The sequence below is a fragment of the Lutjanus erythropterus genome, chromosome 3, assembly GCF_056507025.1.
Source record: "Lutjanus erythropterus isolate fLutEry1 chromosome 3, fLutEry1.hap2, whole genome shotgun sequence".
Lineage (NCBI taxonomy): Eukaryota > Metazoa > Chordata > Actinopteri > Lutjaniformes > Lutjanidae > Lutjanus > Lutjanus erythropterus.
Window position 1 is genome coordinate 31,404,283 of NC_139319.1, and position 15,025 is coordinate 31,419,307.

The 15,025-nt window shown below is 39.3% G+C and overlaps 1 protein-coding gene and 1 pseudogene across 1 annotated transcript in view; one reads left to right on the forward strand and one right to left on the reverse strand.

Moving 5' to 3' along the window:
* The window catches only part of LOC146330288 (uncharacterized), a 20,674-nt pseudogene continuing 5,649 nt past the window's right edge, over window positions 1-15,025 (reverse strand).
* LOC146330289 (high affinity choline transporter 1-like) overlaps window positions 14,001-15,025 on the forward strand; it is a 21,958-nt gene continuing 20,933 nt past the window's right edge. Inside the window, exon 1 of the mRNA XM_084715811.1 lies at window positions 14,001-14,910. The gene's annotated coding sequence lies outside the window, so the exon portion shown is untranslated. The remainder of the gene's footprint in view (window positions 14,911-15,025) is intronic.

Sequence of the window (15,025 nt, forward strand, 5' to 3'; positions counted from 1 at the left end):
TTACTGGAGACATTACTTACATAACCATGTTGCAGGCTTCCTTAAGATCAGTACACAGCTGTAGTGAAAGTGGTTGTTGCATTTGAAACAGCTGATCATTTTGCCAAAAGTAGTTCAGGCAACATACTTGTGCTTTTGGCAAAGCCTCCTGCAGTAAGTCCTGATCCCTTAGGATGCGCTGCATGATGAAGTCCTCCTTTGTCCACACCACAAAGTCACAGTAGCTAAGATCACAAACATGTGGAGCTGTACTTAAGAGTAATATGAGTAATACGAGTGTGAATGCTTCAGTTTGAATGAGTCACACAGACAAAACTGCTTGTCTGCTGTACTTCTTGTAGGGACACTTTATCTCTACCACCCCTTTGCCACAGCAGGTACATGTTTCAATCCCATGTAGGTACATGGGACTGAAACATGTACCTGCCACAGCAGGTTTCCTCCATGTTTTCACACGAGAGCACAAATGGGACGTTTAACTGTGTTTTGTTATACTGCATAATGTCCATTAGGTATGATTTTGCTGATCTTGTCAGTTGTAGTTGCAAGGTGAAATTTTGTACTTGTACTATATCAGTCCTTTGAGCTTCACTGTTGCCGTGTTGCAAGTTCTAGTTTCTCACATTGATTAGGTTGTACTTGAGTGTGTAGTCTGTGGAATGTTTCTCCGACTTTTCACCTGCATTTCCTGTGGTGAGAGTTTCCTCAGTGTTGAGTTTCTGTGTCACTGTTCTCCAGACCTGTCAACACTGCAGCATGGGTCCACAAGCTACACTTCTCAAATGTCATCATCTGTCAACTCTGATGACAGATACAAAAAGTGGCACAATTACTGGGCTGCATAATATTCACATTTATTTATTTAAATATTTATTTTTTATTTATAAAAAAAAATCAAAACATATGATACTGACATGACTGAAACACCTTTTCTAACTTATCTAAACTCTGTAAAGTATTACATGCCTCTGGCTGTGACTCTGCCCCTCCTGTCAGTTTTTGAACATGCTGGAAGCTGCCTAGCCTCTTTGGTTTGTGGAAGCGGATTTCCTTCAGTGGAGCCGGACTGACATCTTTTCTGCTTATGTCTGTCCACATGCACACAGAAGTAACTGCTGCTTTCTCTGTCCTCCCCATTGTAACACAGAGCTCAACTTTGAATAAAATTGCTGTAGCATGGCTGCAGCATGGACCAGGCCTGAAATGTCAAAAAGACACAATAAAACATACTGTCTTATCCAATATATATTTTCAAGTTATGACCAGGCTACTAGATATTTTAACATGTACCTAAAACAGCTCAATCACGTCTGACTGCAAATAAATAATATTGGCTGCTGAATTCTGAACCAACTTGTCACTGAGTGTAGTTCATGAAAAAGTTAGTTTCACGCCCTGGTTATGACAAAGTTGAGGTGAGGTGAAGACATTAACCGAAATATGAGAGAATAACAGTAAACAGAAGCAACAATACGAAATAATACATATCATACATGACAGTCTTGTGCCCTTGTCTTTGACTAGGAAGGATGTCTGATTTTAAAACACAAAACTCTGAGTCTGTGTCGTGGTATTTGACATTCTGCACATGTCCACAGATAATGTAGCTGTAAGCATCTAGTGACTTGTATGCTTAGTTTCTCGCTGGTTTAGATGCTAGGTCTCTCAGTCAAATAGGTGTATATATCAGACCACTGAATATTGTGCCACTTACTAATGTCTCCTACCCACTCACTAATATCACACGGGTCTGGAAGTCGGTTGCCATTTGCCAAAGTCAGTTTGTTTAAGTAGCGTTTGTGGTCTTTGGTGGTCAGTGCCCTTGCATAGCCACATAAGTGACCTTCTTTAAAGACATTTTTCTACTTTTTTATTTTTCTCAATTTATAGTTTGGCCCTTAGCATCAATTCTCAATTAAAGCCATGTTGTAATGCACAATTCCTCTATGACCTCTATGACAGGTTTGGACAGATAAGAAAGTAGGCAGAATTTGATTTTCTCCCTCTGCTCCCTTTTAACCTGCATCTCAAGGTCAATTTGCAAATGTGAATTAGATGAAACATGTGACATAGGGTAGTTGGTAAATTAAACTTATCCAATCCTGTCAAACTATGGCAAACACATCTTTCTTATCAACAAAAGCTTTAAGTCCAGTTGGATGTCTAAAAAAATACCTCAACAGCCAATAAAGTCAGGCTCCTATGTACACTAATCAGATTTAACTGGCCACATATTAGATAAACAGTTGTGACTGATCTAAAACAGGTAGAAATCTGTCTCAACAGCAGGAAGGCCAGTTCTAATTTTTTTATTGCATGTTTCCAACAACTGCGTTTTCCTGGTCTTAAAGGCTGCATTACAGTAAAGTGATGTAATTTTCTTAATTTAACACACTGTTGTAGCTGAACTACTGTTTTATAGGAGAGGGCTGAATCTGAAATTGTGAGTTTGTGTATCTTTAAGATGCATTTGATGTGTCTGAGCCTGTTAGAACATACAGCACTGTGCTGGTTAGAGAAAAACAAGCTTTGATTATAATGCATCGGCCACACTTGGATATAAATACTTGTTTTACGCCAGTCAGATCTTCAAAGGATCACTTTTTTCTGCCACCCACCCACCCACTCACACTCAAAAATGTACTTATGCTACACTAGAATTTCACATTTATATCCATGGAATCCTAATCAATTTTAATTCATAAGAAAGGGCAGGGAAGGCTGGCTCAAGCTGATAATCAACTTGTCTGTCCTGATTAGACCCACTCACTGGTTCTAACATGTTTTGTTGTGACAAAATGTTCTTGGATTGCTGCTTTCCTGGAAACACTTTACGAGCTCATAAGAGTCAATAGCATTCCTTCTGTACACAGCCTCTCCACCCTTTGTCACGCACACTTTAACACAATGGTATACACACACTCATCCCCTATGTCCCTAATGTACTTCAGCAGTATCACTCATTGGTCTGCACTCTCATCTTGCCACCAACTTTTCTCTTCTTTCTTCTTGCACTAGACTATAAAGTTGTACAACTGAGTGTCTGCTCTGAAGACTGGTCTACTTGCAAACTTCTTTCATACCTTTTTTTTCTGTGGATATTTTTGCATCTGAGTTTCTCTAGAGGCATTGTCTGTGGAGTATTTATTTTTCTATGATTGTTTGCTATCTTGAAGAGATGATTTTAAAGTTTTTTATTTTAAAACAGACTTTGGTGACTAATTGTGTAAAAATGCAGGCTAATGTAAACTGGAGATAATTACTGGGGCGCCATTCATAGTTGCGCGAACAATTGCCAATCACCTGCTAAAAGAGCGTGTCAAACAGTATGTCCATCCCTACCATTGTCCCTGCCTGCACATACATTTTTGTGGTGTAGAAATTAGCAACACAAAACATCATTTCTAAAATTCAAAATATTTCTTTTGATCTGTAAAAATCCAGAAAGTATTTTGACAGAAATCAGTATTGGGGGAAAAATTAATTAGAGATACATTACAACAAACAATAATATTTTTTTTAAATAGTGACTACTGATGTTCAAGACTGCAAAGTACAACACAGCAAAGCTAAAAAGTGTGATGATTGTGTTTTAGCAGAAGACTCCTCATGGATATTAAAATCTTACGATGAGGCACAAGTTACAGCAGCTTAGGGTTTTGTTTTTTGCACAAAGGGTTCAGACACAGAGCAGATGGAGTGTTTTGGGGTTTTTTTTGACTGGTTATCCAGTTTCAGCTGAATTAATGGATCTGAAACATGTACATTCTACATCAGAGTGCCGGTTTACTAGCAGATACTCGTGTGAATGTAGTTGGATACATGTGTGTTTCCACCGCCATTGTTGGTGCTTACAATGGAGTAGGCTTCCTCCTTAAATTACAAAATTGGAAAATGCACAGCTGCGTATACAGCAACCTGCCTTCCTTGCCCGTCCAAGGGGTATTACTGTATATACCTCCTGGTCTATTTCTATACTGTCTGCCCTCCCAGCCACACTCTGCAAACAGCCAGTGCATCTCAAGCTCTCAGGAAAGGCGGAGAGGCATACAGTTTGGATATTTACACTGCATCTATTTCTAAAGTGCAAGTATTTTCAGCCAAACTAACAAAATGGCTGTAGGAATGTCAGTGTGATGGTTGGTCTTTCTGATGGTTGGTTCACCATGTTGGTCCACTCTGGAAATAGTATATTCAGATTTGGCACAAACAGCCAATGGAACTGCCATTTATATCCAAAAAGTACAACTTCATTGCAACGTCGTAATGTTCTGCAAAAACAGTTAAAACTTTAAACTTACATTATGCCAAATACACTTAATACACTTGATACATCTTATGAAATTCCTTCAAAGTCTTCATTGCGTTGATTATATGGGTCTGGACAGACATGAATATAAACTTGACCGGTTGGTGGAGGCATACAACTGCAAAGCATCAGTTGTAGCTGTCTAGTTGTCTTTTGTCCTTTTTTTTCTACTGTTATTTAGTTTTAGTTTAGTTACTTATAAATGTGTCTAAAATGATGGTTATTATTATTATTATTATTATTATTATTATTATTATTATTGTTGTTGTTGTTGTTGTTGTTGTTGTTGTTGTTGTTGTTGTTGTTGTTGTTGTTGTTTTTATTGTCCATTTAATTGTTCAACCCTGTAATGTAAAATGATAACAGATGAACTCTGATATACAAGGCCAGCTGTAATAGAAGTAGCAAATCGGGTTGCCAGAGTGCCATTCACAAGGGCACTCATTGTGTTTTTGTTGTGGTTTCAAGTTCTACTGCCATGGAAAAATGATGAATGACTTATTAGATTTACAAAGTATGAGATGACCACGCTGGTGCCATGTTATTAGGAAAACACAGAGATTGCCATGTTACAGGATACCTGAAGATTAGTTCACATTGTTGCTGTGATGACTGAGATCAATTGAATGTTCCTGTCCACAGGCATATATGTTCTTTGAGTAAATAAAAGTCTAGTATCTACAGTATAATATATATGATACAATACAGTATCATTCTCAAAGAGCTGCCCACAGGCCAACAGTAGCCCTCAGAGACAATTTGAAAAGCATGCATCATATTTTAATAACTCCATTTCAATACTTTCACTTTCAATAGCCTACATTTAATACACTATTACAACTGCTGCATCAATTTATACCCCTTTGACAGATTCAGCAAAGGGCTACAGGCTGTCCAGCCTGCTGCAGGAAGGATTCAGCCTTGGTACAGTCATTATTTATGAGTTCGATTTCCCCACATGGGTCCTGATGATGCCCTGAGGATACAGGATGACAGTCGCCAAAACTGTCCAGTCAGAGTTACCTGTCAGTTTGTATATCTTAATGCTTACTCCCCTTGGTTCATTCATAAAAAACAACTAAACCAGATCAGAACTAAAATGCAACATGTTTTTTTTAAAGCAAGTGAAAGCAAGATATAAATCAATCTTTGAACCTCTAAAATTGAAGACTGTCAAAGGCTGTAGCTCACAAGCAAGCAACTTCACTAACACATAATCACAAACATCACCCAACTTGACTTTGACCGTTTTTAATAATTTTGGCCACTGGATCTTCCAAATGCAGGAAAAGAAGTCAGCATTTCTCTGCCGCATTTGAAATGGGAAAGCGGTGTTGCATCGCTGTGACACGTTCAGTCTTCAGATATTGCCTATGAGACACAGCAATGGAGACGTTTTCTTTTTTGAAGAATTGAAGAAAGACTTAAGTTGTCTTTTATCACTGAAACTCAGGTCTGGTACAACATCAACATCTTGCCTTGTACCAGCAGAATGTATAACACATGACTTTCTACCCCCAAATGTTTCAAACTTCCAGCTAAACTAGGCGGTGACAAAGTATTAATGAACATACGTACGACACGTTCATGTCAAGTGAGCTGGGTATTTCAACTTGACAAACTGCCAGACTCCTTTGTTTACTTGTTTTTCAGATGCCTGGTGGGTGGGGCAGGAGATCATCAGTGCCACCTGGGAACATCTGAACCCAGTATTTCTAGTCTATAAAGCCATAGATGTTACTACACTATCTCTACTCCTATATATTCCCTACACTATTGATTCTACTGACCTCTGCACTCAATATATTTTTGTACTTACTAACTAACCTAATTCATATCTATTTTTTATGTTCTTGAGTGAAAAAAAAGAGTCATGAGTTTAGCCCTGGATATCAAGTTTTGGCTCTCCTTCCTGTTGTGGGCTCTCTGTTTTATGGGTCCACACTCCTTGTTTGAACAAAGCAGCGTCATTGCAATTAATTAATAATTAATCATTCATAATCTCGAAACCTGCGCGCATAAAAATCAGGCAGATGCATGTGATACAAAACAGCGCAAAACCTTTGTCACGAGGGACCTTTTCTGCTTTGCATGCAAGAATGTGTCCCATGAACATGTGTCTGTGATGATCACGAGCTTGAGTCATATATGCGCTTGTAACTGTGTTGACATTTGAGACTTTAAAGGCCGGAATGGACAGTGTGTGATGTCTTTGATTGGTCACATTCAACACTGACGGTCTCTGGCCTTTTTTGAAGTGGAATCATCAAGAAGATGTTGAGGGAAAAAAGAGGTTAAATGAGGAGCAGCAACCTCTATGATGCTCTTAACACAACTAAATCATGCACAACCAAAATGTAACAAATCACTTTGACGCTTTGTCCCCTGCCGCAGTGGGTTAATCTTCTATACCAATTTTAGGGTTTCCATTGTTCTTTTTATCCTTCCCAGCAGCCACTCGTTTGATTATGTTACAGTTTTAGTTCCCCTTCAGTTCTTCCCTTTGTTTGCATGCAGCTCACAACAGCCACACACTCGCTCCACTCTCATGTACTCTCATGTACACAACTGATTCTACTGACCTCCGCTCTCCATGTGTTTTTTTGTACTTTTGTACACGTGTATTTAATTAGTCTCAGTTTGTTTAATAAATCACTTTGTCAAAAACACACAGAGCACCACTGTGGATCGGTTGGTAGAGCGTGCACTTCATGTACTGAGGCTGTCAGACCTCTGCAGCAGCCCAGACTCAATTCCAGCCTGCCGCCCTTTGCTGTGTTTCATCGCCTCTCTCTGCCATCTTTCCTGTTTAATATTCAGCTGTACTATAATAAAGGCAAAGAAACAAACACACACACACAGCAGTGACCCAACGTAATAAGAGCTTTAACAGTTTGGCTCAGAGACCAATAAGATATCTTAAATCGTCTTAAAAATACTGAGGAAGCTTCTGAGATGTAATTGATGTCAATTTCTGTTGATGGAGTAAAAAGTTGAATACATCTTCTGTGGTCTGGTGTATCACGTATATCTGATGTGATTTCCTCTGCATGCCAACAAAACATGGCTGATAATGATCATCCTACACCCCACTCTTAGTTTCAGCTCTAATCACTCTTCTCACACACATTACATTTATTTAATGTTACAATAATTTAATGTTTGTTGTGACATTTCACCAAAAAAACAAAAATTTCAACAGCACTGGGATCACCAAAGGAAACACCAGAGATCACCGTAGCATTATTCTACTAAGACTAAGACTAAGATTTTCTTTAGTATCAAATCGGCCATCTTATACAAACATTCTTTTTTGGTTTTCTTTTCTTTCTTTTTTTTACAATGCAGTGCACCACACTAAGTTGTTATTCGAAACTTCATGTGTATGTTTTACCATTTAGGCTCATGTTTTAATGCCCATCTTCATCATCTGTGCTGTGAAAAAATCAGATTGTCACACAGTCAGAAATTAAAAGTGTCTGTCCTCCAGACATCCGCCATCCAAAAGACCTGCGGGGCTTCTCTCCTGGGCTGCAGCTGCTGTCCAGCACGCTACATTTGTAATTTGCTGCTTAATTTACTATGGCAAGATTATTCCTTAAATGACAATGTAAGCGACAAACAAAAGATCCACATGCCCTGAGCAGACATCATTAATACATCACTACACCGTAACAAACAAATCATTTACCTGACTCATAGTTTTACATCTGTATTTGTGTTTTTTTCCTATGTTGTTTTTTTTTATCCGTATTAATTGCGTAGTCTAGAATGCAGCTTGACCAAATTTCTGTCACGATCGATCTGAGAATAGTTTGCTGTCAACAGTGATGCAGGAACTGGTAAGACTGATTAGCATTGCTATCCTGTATCTGCACTGGGAGCAATTTCCCCCTCAACTTGTGGAGTGGAGTAGTTAGTGAGCCATTGTGCTTTGTACTTGCAGGCATTAAAACAAATGCAGTTGGCTCTCACCTGGTTGTCACTCACACTGTATCAGAGGACATTTGCATAAGGTTAAGATTTACTCAACTTTCCTCTGTCATGCTGCTGGACACCTGTTAAATTTCTCTAGCTCTGCAGAGGTCCAGTTCACAATGATGAGCAGCCTGTCACTGTCCAGGATTTTGAGTCTGTATGTGTGAATAGCCTGTAATAGTGACACTGCAGTGACAGCAGTAATACATTATCATGTTGATTACTACACTAGAAATCATTTTTCCCATGTTACTACGCTGTACAGATTGTTTTTTGTTTAATCATTCTCTTATTCCTCAAAAAGTCCCACAAATTAAGTGGAACCCATCTGGAACTTAATGGAAACCAGTCCTGTCTGGAAGTGAGAGCGAGAGACTGAGAGGAAGACAGAGAGGAGGCCAAAAAGATAGGCCTGGAGATATGTAAGAAAATTAATGCACGGTGATAAACCAACAGGAGGAGAGACACAAAAAGGACAAACAAAGAATATTTAAGCTTGAGAAACTGCCATGTCATGCAAAAAAAGACCATATAGCATGTGCATTTTTATGTGCACACACGCAAACACCAACCCATGCAGAGTTCCTGAGCTTTTCTTAGTACAGGAAGAGGACTCTTAAAGGGGCAGTGTCCCAAATGAGATCTCACTGCTTCCGCTCTATGAATAAAGCACTGAAGCTGCAGCAGTCGAGAGTAGATTTAGTATGTTCTGCGTTTTTTACTGTTTTACTGTCCATTTTACCAGCCATTTATACAAAGACTTAGCTAGTACTGGCAATTATTAGTGAAGACTAAAGGTTTATTGCAATTATATTCATGATTGACTGAAGCAGTGGTAATGCAGTTAGAGGGTAGGTGAGTGTGGAGGTTACAGTGGTTTCTTTTCAGTAAACAAAGGGGACATTTAAAGAGTGTTGTAATTTGAAAATCTGAATAGGTTAAATTGTATTTAATTTTGTTTTCCCTAAAAAGTGATGGTGGTTTGAAAATCCAGAAAAATGGTGACTATTGACTTACTGGGATATCTTCTAAACTGCTTATGTTCCAGCAGATGTTCTTGAAACTTTATACTTATTTAACTTAATTAAGTTTTATGTTTATTTCAGATGATCTTGGCAGATTAAAGGCAGAGGCCATATAGGCAGTTGCCTAGGGTGCCAACTTCTTGTGGGCACTGGTCACCATCAAAGGAAAAATTAATGAATTAAAATTTGGTGATGGGTGCCCTTCTTCCTCCCGTCATCATTTTCTGGTTTTAAACAAATGAAAAGTAAAAAAAAAATATATAAAATAAAGGAATATATTTTGCACCCCTGCTCATCACAATTTTTTTTTTCCATGGTGCTTTCACAATGAAATGGTCCAGGCTTCAAGTGTGCAAGGATGAAAACAGAAAAGAGACAGAGGCAGAGAAAAAGAGCCCAATACAGATATGTTGTTTATGTGTAGACGTTTCATGGCAGCATCCTCTTGTGTTTTTCCCTTTATGTATGAAAGAAACTTTTTCTTTGATCGTATCTGCAAAAAAAAACACCCTTTGCATCAGTGAATTGTTCTTAAATCAACTCAAGAATTTGATTCAAATCAACCGTAGGTGTAGATTTCTGGTCCCATGCAGGGGACACATTAATTTATTCAGTATCCATAACCGCTTATCCTTCAAGGGTCGTGGAGCCTATGAATCAGGTGAGGGGCGGGGTGCACCCTGGACAGGTCACCACGCAACAACCACGCAGTTTAACTGTGAACCTACATGTACCTGGAGAGAACCCACACAGACAAACTCTGTACAGAAATACCCTGCCCCAGCCACAAACTCCCCAGCTAACCCAACTCAGAACCTTCCTGCTGTGAGGCAACAGTGCTGACTACTGCACCACTGTGCTGCTCCCTCAGTATTTAGAACATATGCATTTGTCCCCCCTCATAAAAAACGTGAATGGAGTAGAGGACATATTTTGATGAACCACTAAAATGTGACTTTGCTGGCAGTATGCACATCAAAGGCAATGGCTACAAACTGACATGCTGAGTTTTGCCTTTTTTTTTTGTGTGTGTGTGTGTGTGTGTGTGTGTGTGTGTGTGTGTGTGTGTGTGTGTGTGTGTGTGTGTGTGTGTGTGTGTGTGTGATGCACATGATTCTCAGCAAGAATAGACAATGAAGATGATCTGTTCATAGTCATACTGACATCATACTAGCAACATTACACATTTCACTATTAAGATAACCAGATCCTAACAAACCAAATGTGTGTGTGTGTGTGTGTGTGTGTGTGTGTGTGTGTGTGTGTGTGTGTGTGTGTGTGTGTATGTGTGTGTGTGTGTGTGTGTGTGTGTGTGTGTGTGTGTGTGTGTGTGTGTGTGTGTGTGTGTAACAAAATGGGACAAGTTACCAATGCTGACAGATAATCTAAAATTTTGATATACTGTCTATTTTTACATTTCTGTTCTGTCTCTGAGCTTGTAAGGGGAAGAATTGAAAAAAAGCAAAAAAAAAAAACACTGAAGATTCCAGATAACTGATATGAATTTGGTTGTGCTTGCTGTTGTTGTTGTTGTTGTTGTTGTTGTTGCTGCTGCTGCACTGTGCTACGAGTGAAAGAGGCAGCTAGTTTCATTATCAGAACCATAAAGTATTGAGAAGAGATAAAACAGAGGCTACAAGAATCAACTCCCACTGGCTTCAGACACTGGCTTTACCCAGTTATAAGTAGTATTCAAGTCTTAGTTGTAGCTGTATTTCCTTTTCTTTGTGGTCGTTTCAGTTATATCCCACCTACATACATACATAGCTTTTGACTTTGCTCACAATTACTCACAGTTTTCCTTTTATGTGTAGCATGTAGGCAGCAAAGACACTGACAGTTAAACCGGCTCTTGTCTCGTGTCTGTGCTGTTTGACTAACCCTAATCTTAACCCTATCCTGCAGTGGTTTGACTAATGAAAACTAGGGCCAGTCAAACTGTGGGACATAGTCTCAATCTGTGGGTTGTGGGACAAGGTATAAAAATGCTGTGCTACAGTTTCCCCATCTATGCCTGTTAAATATGTCACAGATATGAAAAAATTGGATGAGGAGCAGCATTTTTCCAGTGTGCTCTCTCTATCTCTCTCTCTCTCTCTCTCTCTCTCTCTGCTTTCTGGTTCCAACTCTTCACTTCTCTTCACAGCTATTCTGCAAACTTGGTGTAGAGACTAGACAGGGCTGGCACTAACAGTACCACAGCAATAATGCTGTCTGTGTGGACACCGCATGCATGCAAGCAACACGTGATTTCCAAAAATCATTCCAAAACACATTTGTGTCAGACATGTTTTGAATGTGCCACATGTACATTTAAAGAGGTTACTTCCTCAAACAAAAGACACAAAAGAGGAAGGAAGAATAAATCGTGCCTACATGTGTGTTGACTCAGCAGGCATTATGTTAAATAAGAAAAGTTGGTCCACAGGAGGATAAATAATTTAATATCTGAGAGCAATTTTGTGTGTGCAGGAGCATCTCCTGGATGGCTAAAATTAAGTAAACATTTCCCTTTTTTTTTTAAATGGTTAGTTTTATTTGATTGGAGCAATTTGGATAGAGTAGTGGGATCTATAATATATGGATAAAGCTGCGCATACATGCTATGATTTGAGCTCATATGTGACTTGATTTTTGAGCTGCAAAACTAATTTAAGAATCAGACCACATTACAGCTTTGTCAGGTATTGTTTACCTTGCACCACAGCATGGGGGTGGGATGACTGATCAGCTGCTCCTGAATGGCAGTTGGACATTTGTGTGAATTTCTGGAATGTAAGAAATTTTGGTCGGGTGTTGTCAGGCTCTTGCACAGCTTTAGCTAGAGTCGATTATGCAAGGTCAGTGCCTTTTTCTCAACACAGCCGCGCAACGGTGGCAAACAGATTGTCTGAAATTGCTATGGCAACATGACGTGTCATGTGGACGCAAAATATGGAAAGAACAGTGAAGCTAGCTTGGCTCCAATTCTCTCTGCAAAATGGACAAGCCGTACTGTTCACATCTATTTTGCCACCTGCAAGTCAATATACGCAGACGCCTGTTGGCTTGATGCTAAATAAGATTTCTAAAATTGTACAGTGTTGCCCAGCTTAGTATTAAATGCACAGTTAAGTACAGGGTGGCAGCGTCCTCTTGTTTGTCTTTTTTTTTTTTTTTTTTTGTTATCCTAAATGTCCTAAAGATAGTTTGTCTTTGGGGGGGCACAGGGGACACATTTATTCATCTATCTGTAACCATTTATCCTTGAAAGGTCATGGAGCCTATCCCAGCTGGCACACCCTAGACAGGTAATACATGTACATTAAATGTACAGCACTGTGTTTTTATATGGAGGATCAAAAATGACTTATTGCGTAAAGAAATCTAAAATTTAATTCAAGAATAAAATGCATTATGTAAAAGTACATAAATAAAACAATAAATAAATAATTGTAGACATAAAAGAACAAATGTATAAATCCATAAATGAAAGCTGTTAGTTGAATCATACATAAATAAACATTTTTATTTATTTCTACATTTGCATACACCTAAAGTTACATATCTTGGAGCTACTTTGAGACTTGTGAAACAACAGACTGAATGATCTAAACCAGTATAACACTGGTTCCATCTTTTTAAAGCACCTATGTGGTGTCAGTGGCTGCAGTGGGATTACATCCGCTACGCACCTGTTTGTTCAGTCAAGGCCTGTGTTGTACACTGTGCCATATGAGAAACTTACATTAGCTAAGCTAAGCTTCAAAATGTCTTTCTTGAAGCTAAAGAAACATAGGGGTGATTGTGAAAATTGCCAGTTCTGAAGCAAATGGACTGACAAGTATTTACTTTCTTTGCTCGATGCAACAAATAATAAACCGTAGTGTTGTTGTTATGCAGACAAATGCACTACTGTGATAGAACAATACAACACGAAGAGGCACTACTTCTTGTCATGGCTAGTTCTCTGCCAGTTTTCCTAAGAGCTCAGAGGAATATGCATATTAAAATCATACTGTAATGTTATTTGTATTCTGGGTGGCCCACAAACCCCCAGTGATTTTCCTATTTGGCCCACTTGCTATTGAAACTCAGTAGCTCTGCTTTACACAATAAACAGGGTGTCCACAAAGTCTCTTTGAAGATGATTGTGAAGATGTTTTGATAGTTTCTGATAGTCTGGCAGCTGAATGAGAATGTTACTGTCCCGTTGCTCTGTTACTATTGACTTAGGCAAGAATTCACACATATGTCAGGTTTGTTGAATGTGAAATGGTTTCGTCTATCCCCACCTGTGTGAGAGTATGTGAAAACTGTCTGAAAATATTTGGCTTGAGGCTGTGTGTGACAAATAGCTGGCATCTGCCTTCACCTGGACCATACAAAGACACCTTTATAGCATTCTGTGGATCAAGGCTGACTTTGATATCCTCATGTTCAAAATTCAATCATTTTATATTAAGAATAGAGCTCCTTTGCAAAAAGGAGCACAACACTTTTATTTTTCTGTCTGCTTTTCACCAAACTCCTGCCTCTTTCTTCACTGCAGCTTCTGCCGCCCCATACTTTCTGTTTGGCTCTTCTCATGTTAGTTACTAAATACTTGACACACTAAACCATATGGACAGAACAAGGAAAGCTTTGTGGAAGTCCTGGGCAAGGAGGCAGTTGTGGGCGCCCACACTCACACATGAACACACGCTAACAAAACTGAAAAAAAAACAGGCAGGCTGGAGAAGGAGATATTTTTCTCCATGTATTGCAAGTGTTGTGGCATCTGTGACGCTGGCTGTACGGTCAATGTGAAACACAGCAGGTAGGTGAGAGATAGAGAGGTACAGTGAGTCATTTCTGATAGTTATAGGATCGGTGGATATAGAGAAGGGGAGTTTTGATACTACATAGCTACAAAAAGGGGCACAACTTTACACTTTAACTTCTCTCTTTGCGTTAAAGAGAAGGAAAAGAATGACAGATGCTTGAATCGTGGACGGGCAGAGTTGGACAGAGAAAGAGGGAGTTTTTAATGAGCTGATCACGAGCAGCTGGAGGTGCCAGTGCCGCCCTGCAGTCAAAGTCATCCTCATGTGAACCACAGCTAAACAGGGACTGGATCTGCCCCACATTCTGCACACAGCTAATTGGCTGCAGACATTCAGTCACCAAGAAGGTGGCAGTAGTGGTAGTTACCCCCTCCTTTGCATGATGACTGACCCCGCCTACCGTGTGAGGTTTAAAACCAGGGAACGGCTGAGTGCTGATTCTAGAGAGTTCCATCCTTCCTCATTGAACTTGCTTGGTGAGCTTTGAATCAACTCTGACTCCTCTCTCTCTTTGCTGCTGAGGACTTTGTTGAAAACTCTTTAAAGAGAAAAAAACAATTTTGAAATAGACTTTTTGGCCTCACCAGTAAGAGACTGAAGACCGGCTGTAGTCCCTTTGTGTGCCCATCTTTTGGGAGTCTTCTCTACTCCCCAGCATTGTGGATGAGTGTCTGTATGAACTGTTCTCCTCCTGGACTGAATTTATCATCTGACCTGTTCTCTGTCCTGTGAGAATAGCCTTTGTTCCCTCTTCACATCATCACTAAGAACTGACAAGTACTTTTGACTCTAGGTATGTATTCATCATTGAATGTGTTCACTTGTGTCTCCTGTGCTCATTTTTTTCTTTACTATGTTATTTACTTGATGTACATCTTTTACACATCTTTGCTTTAAAGTACAGAAGT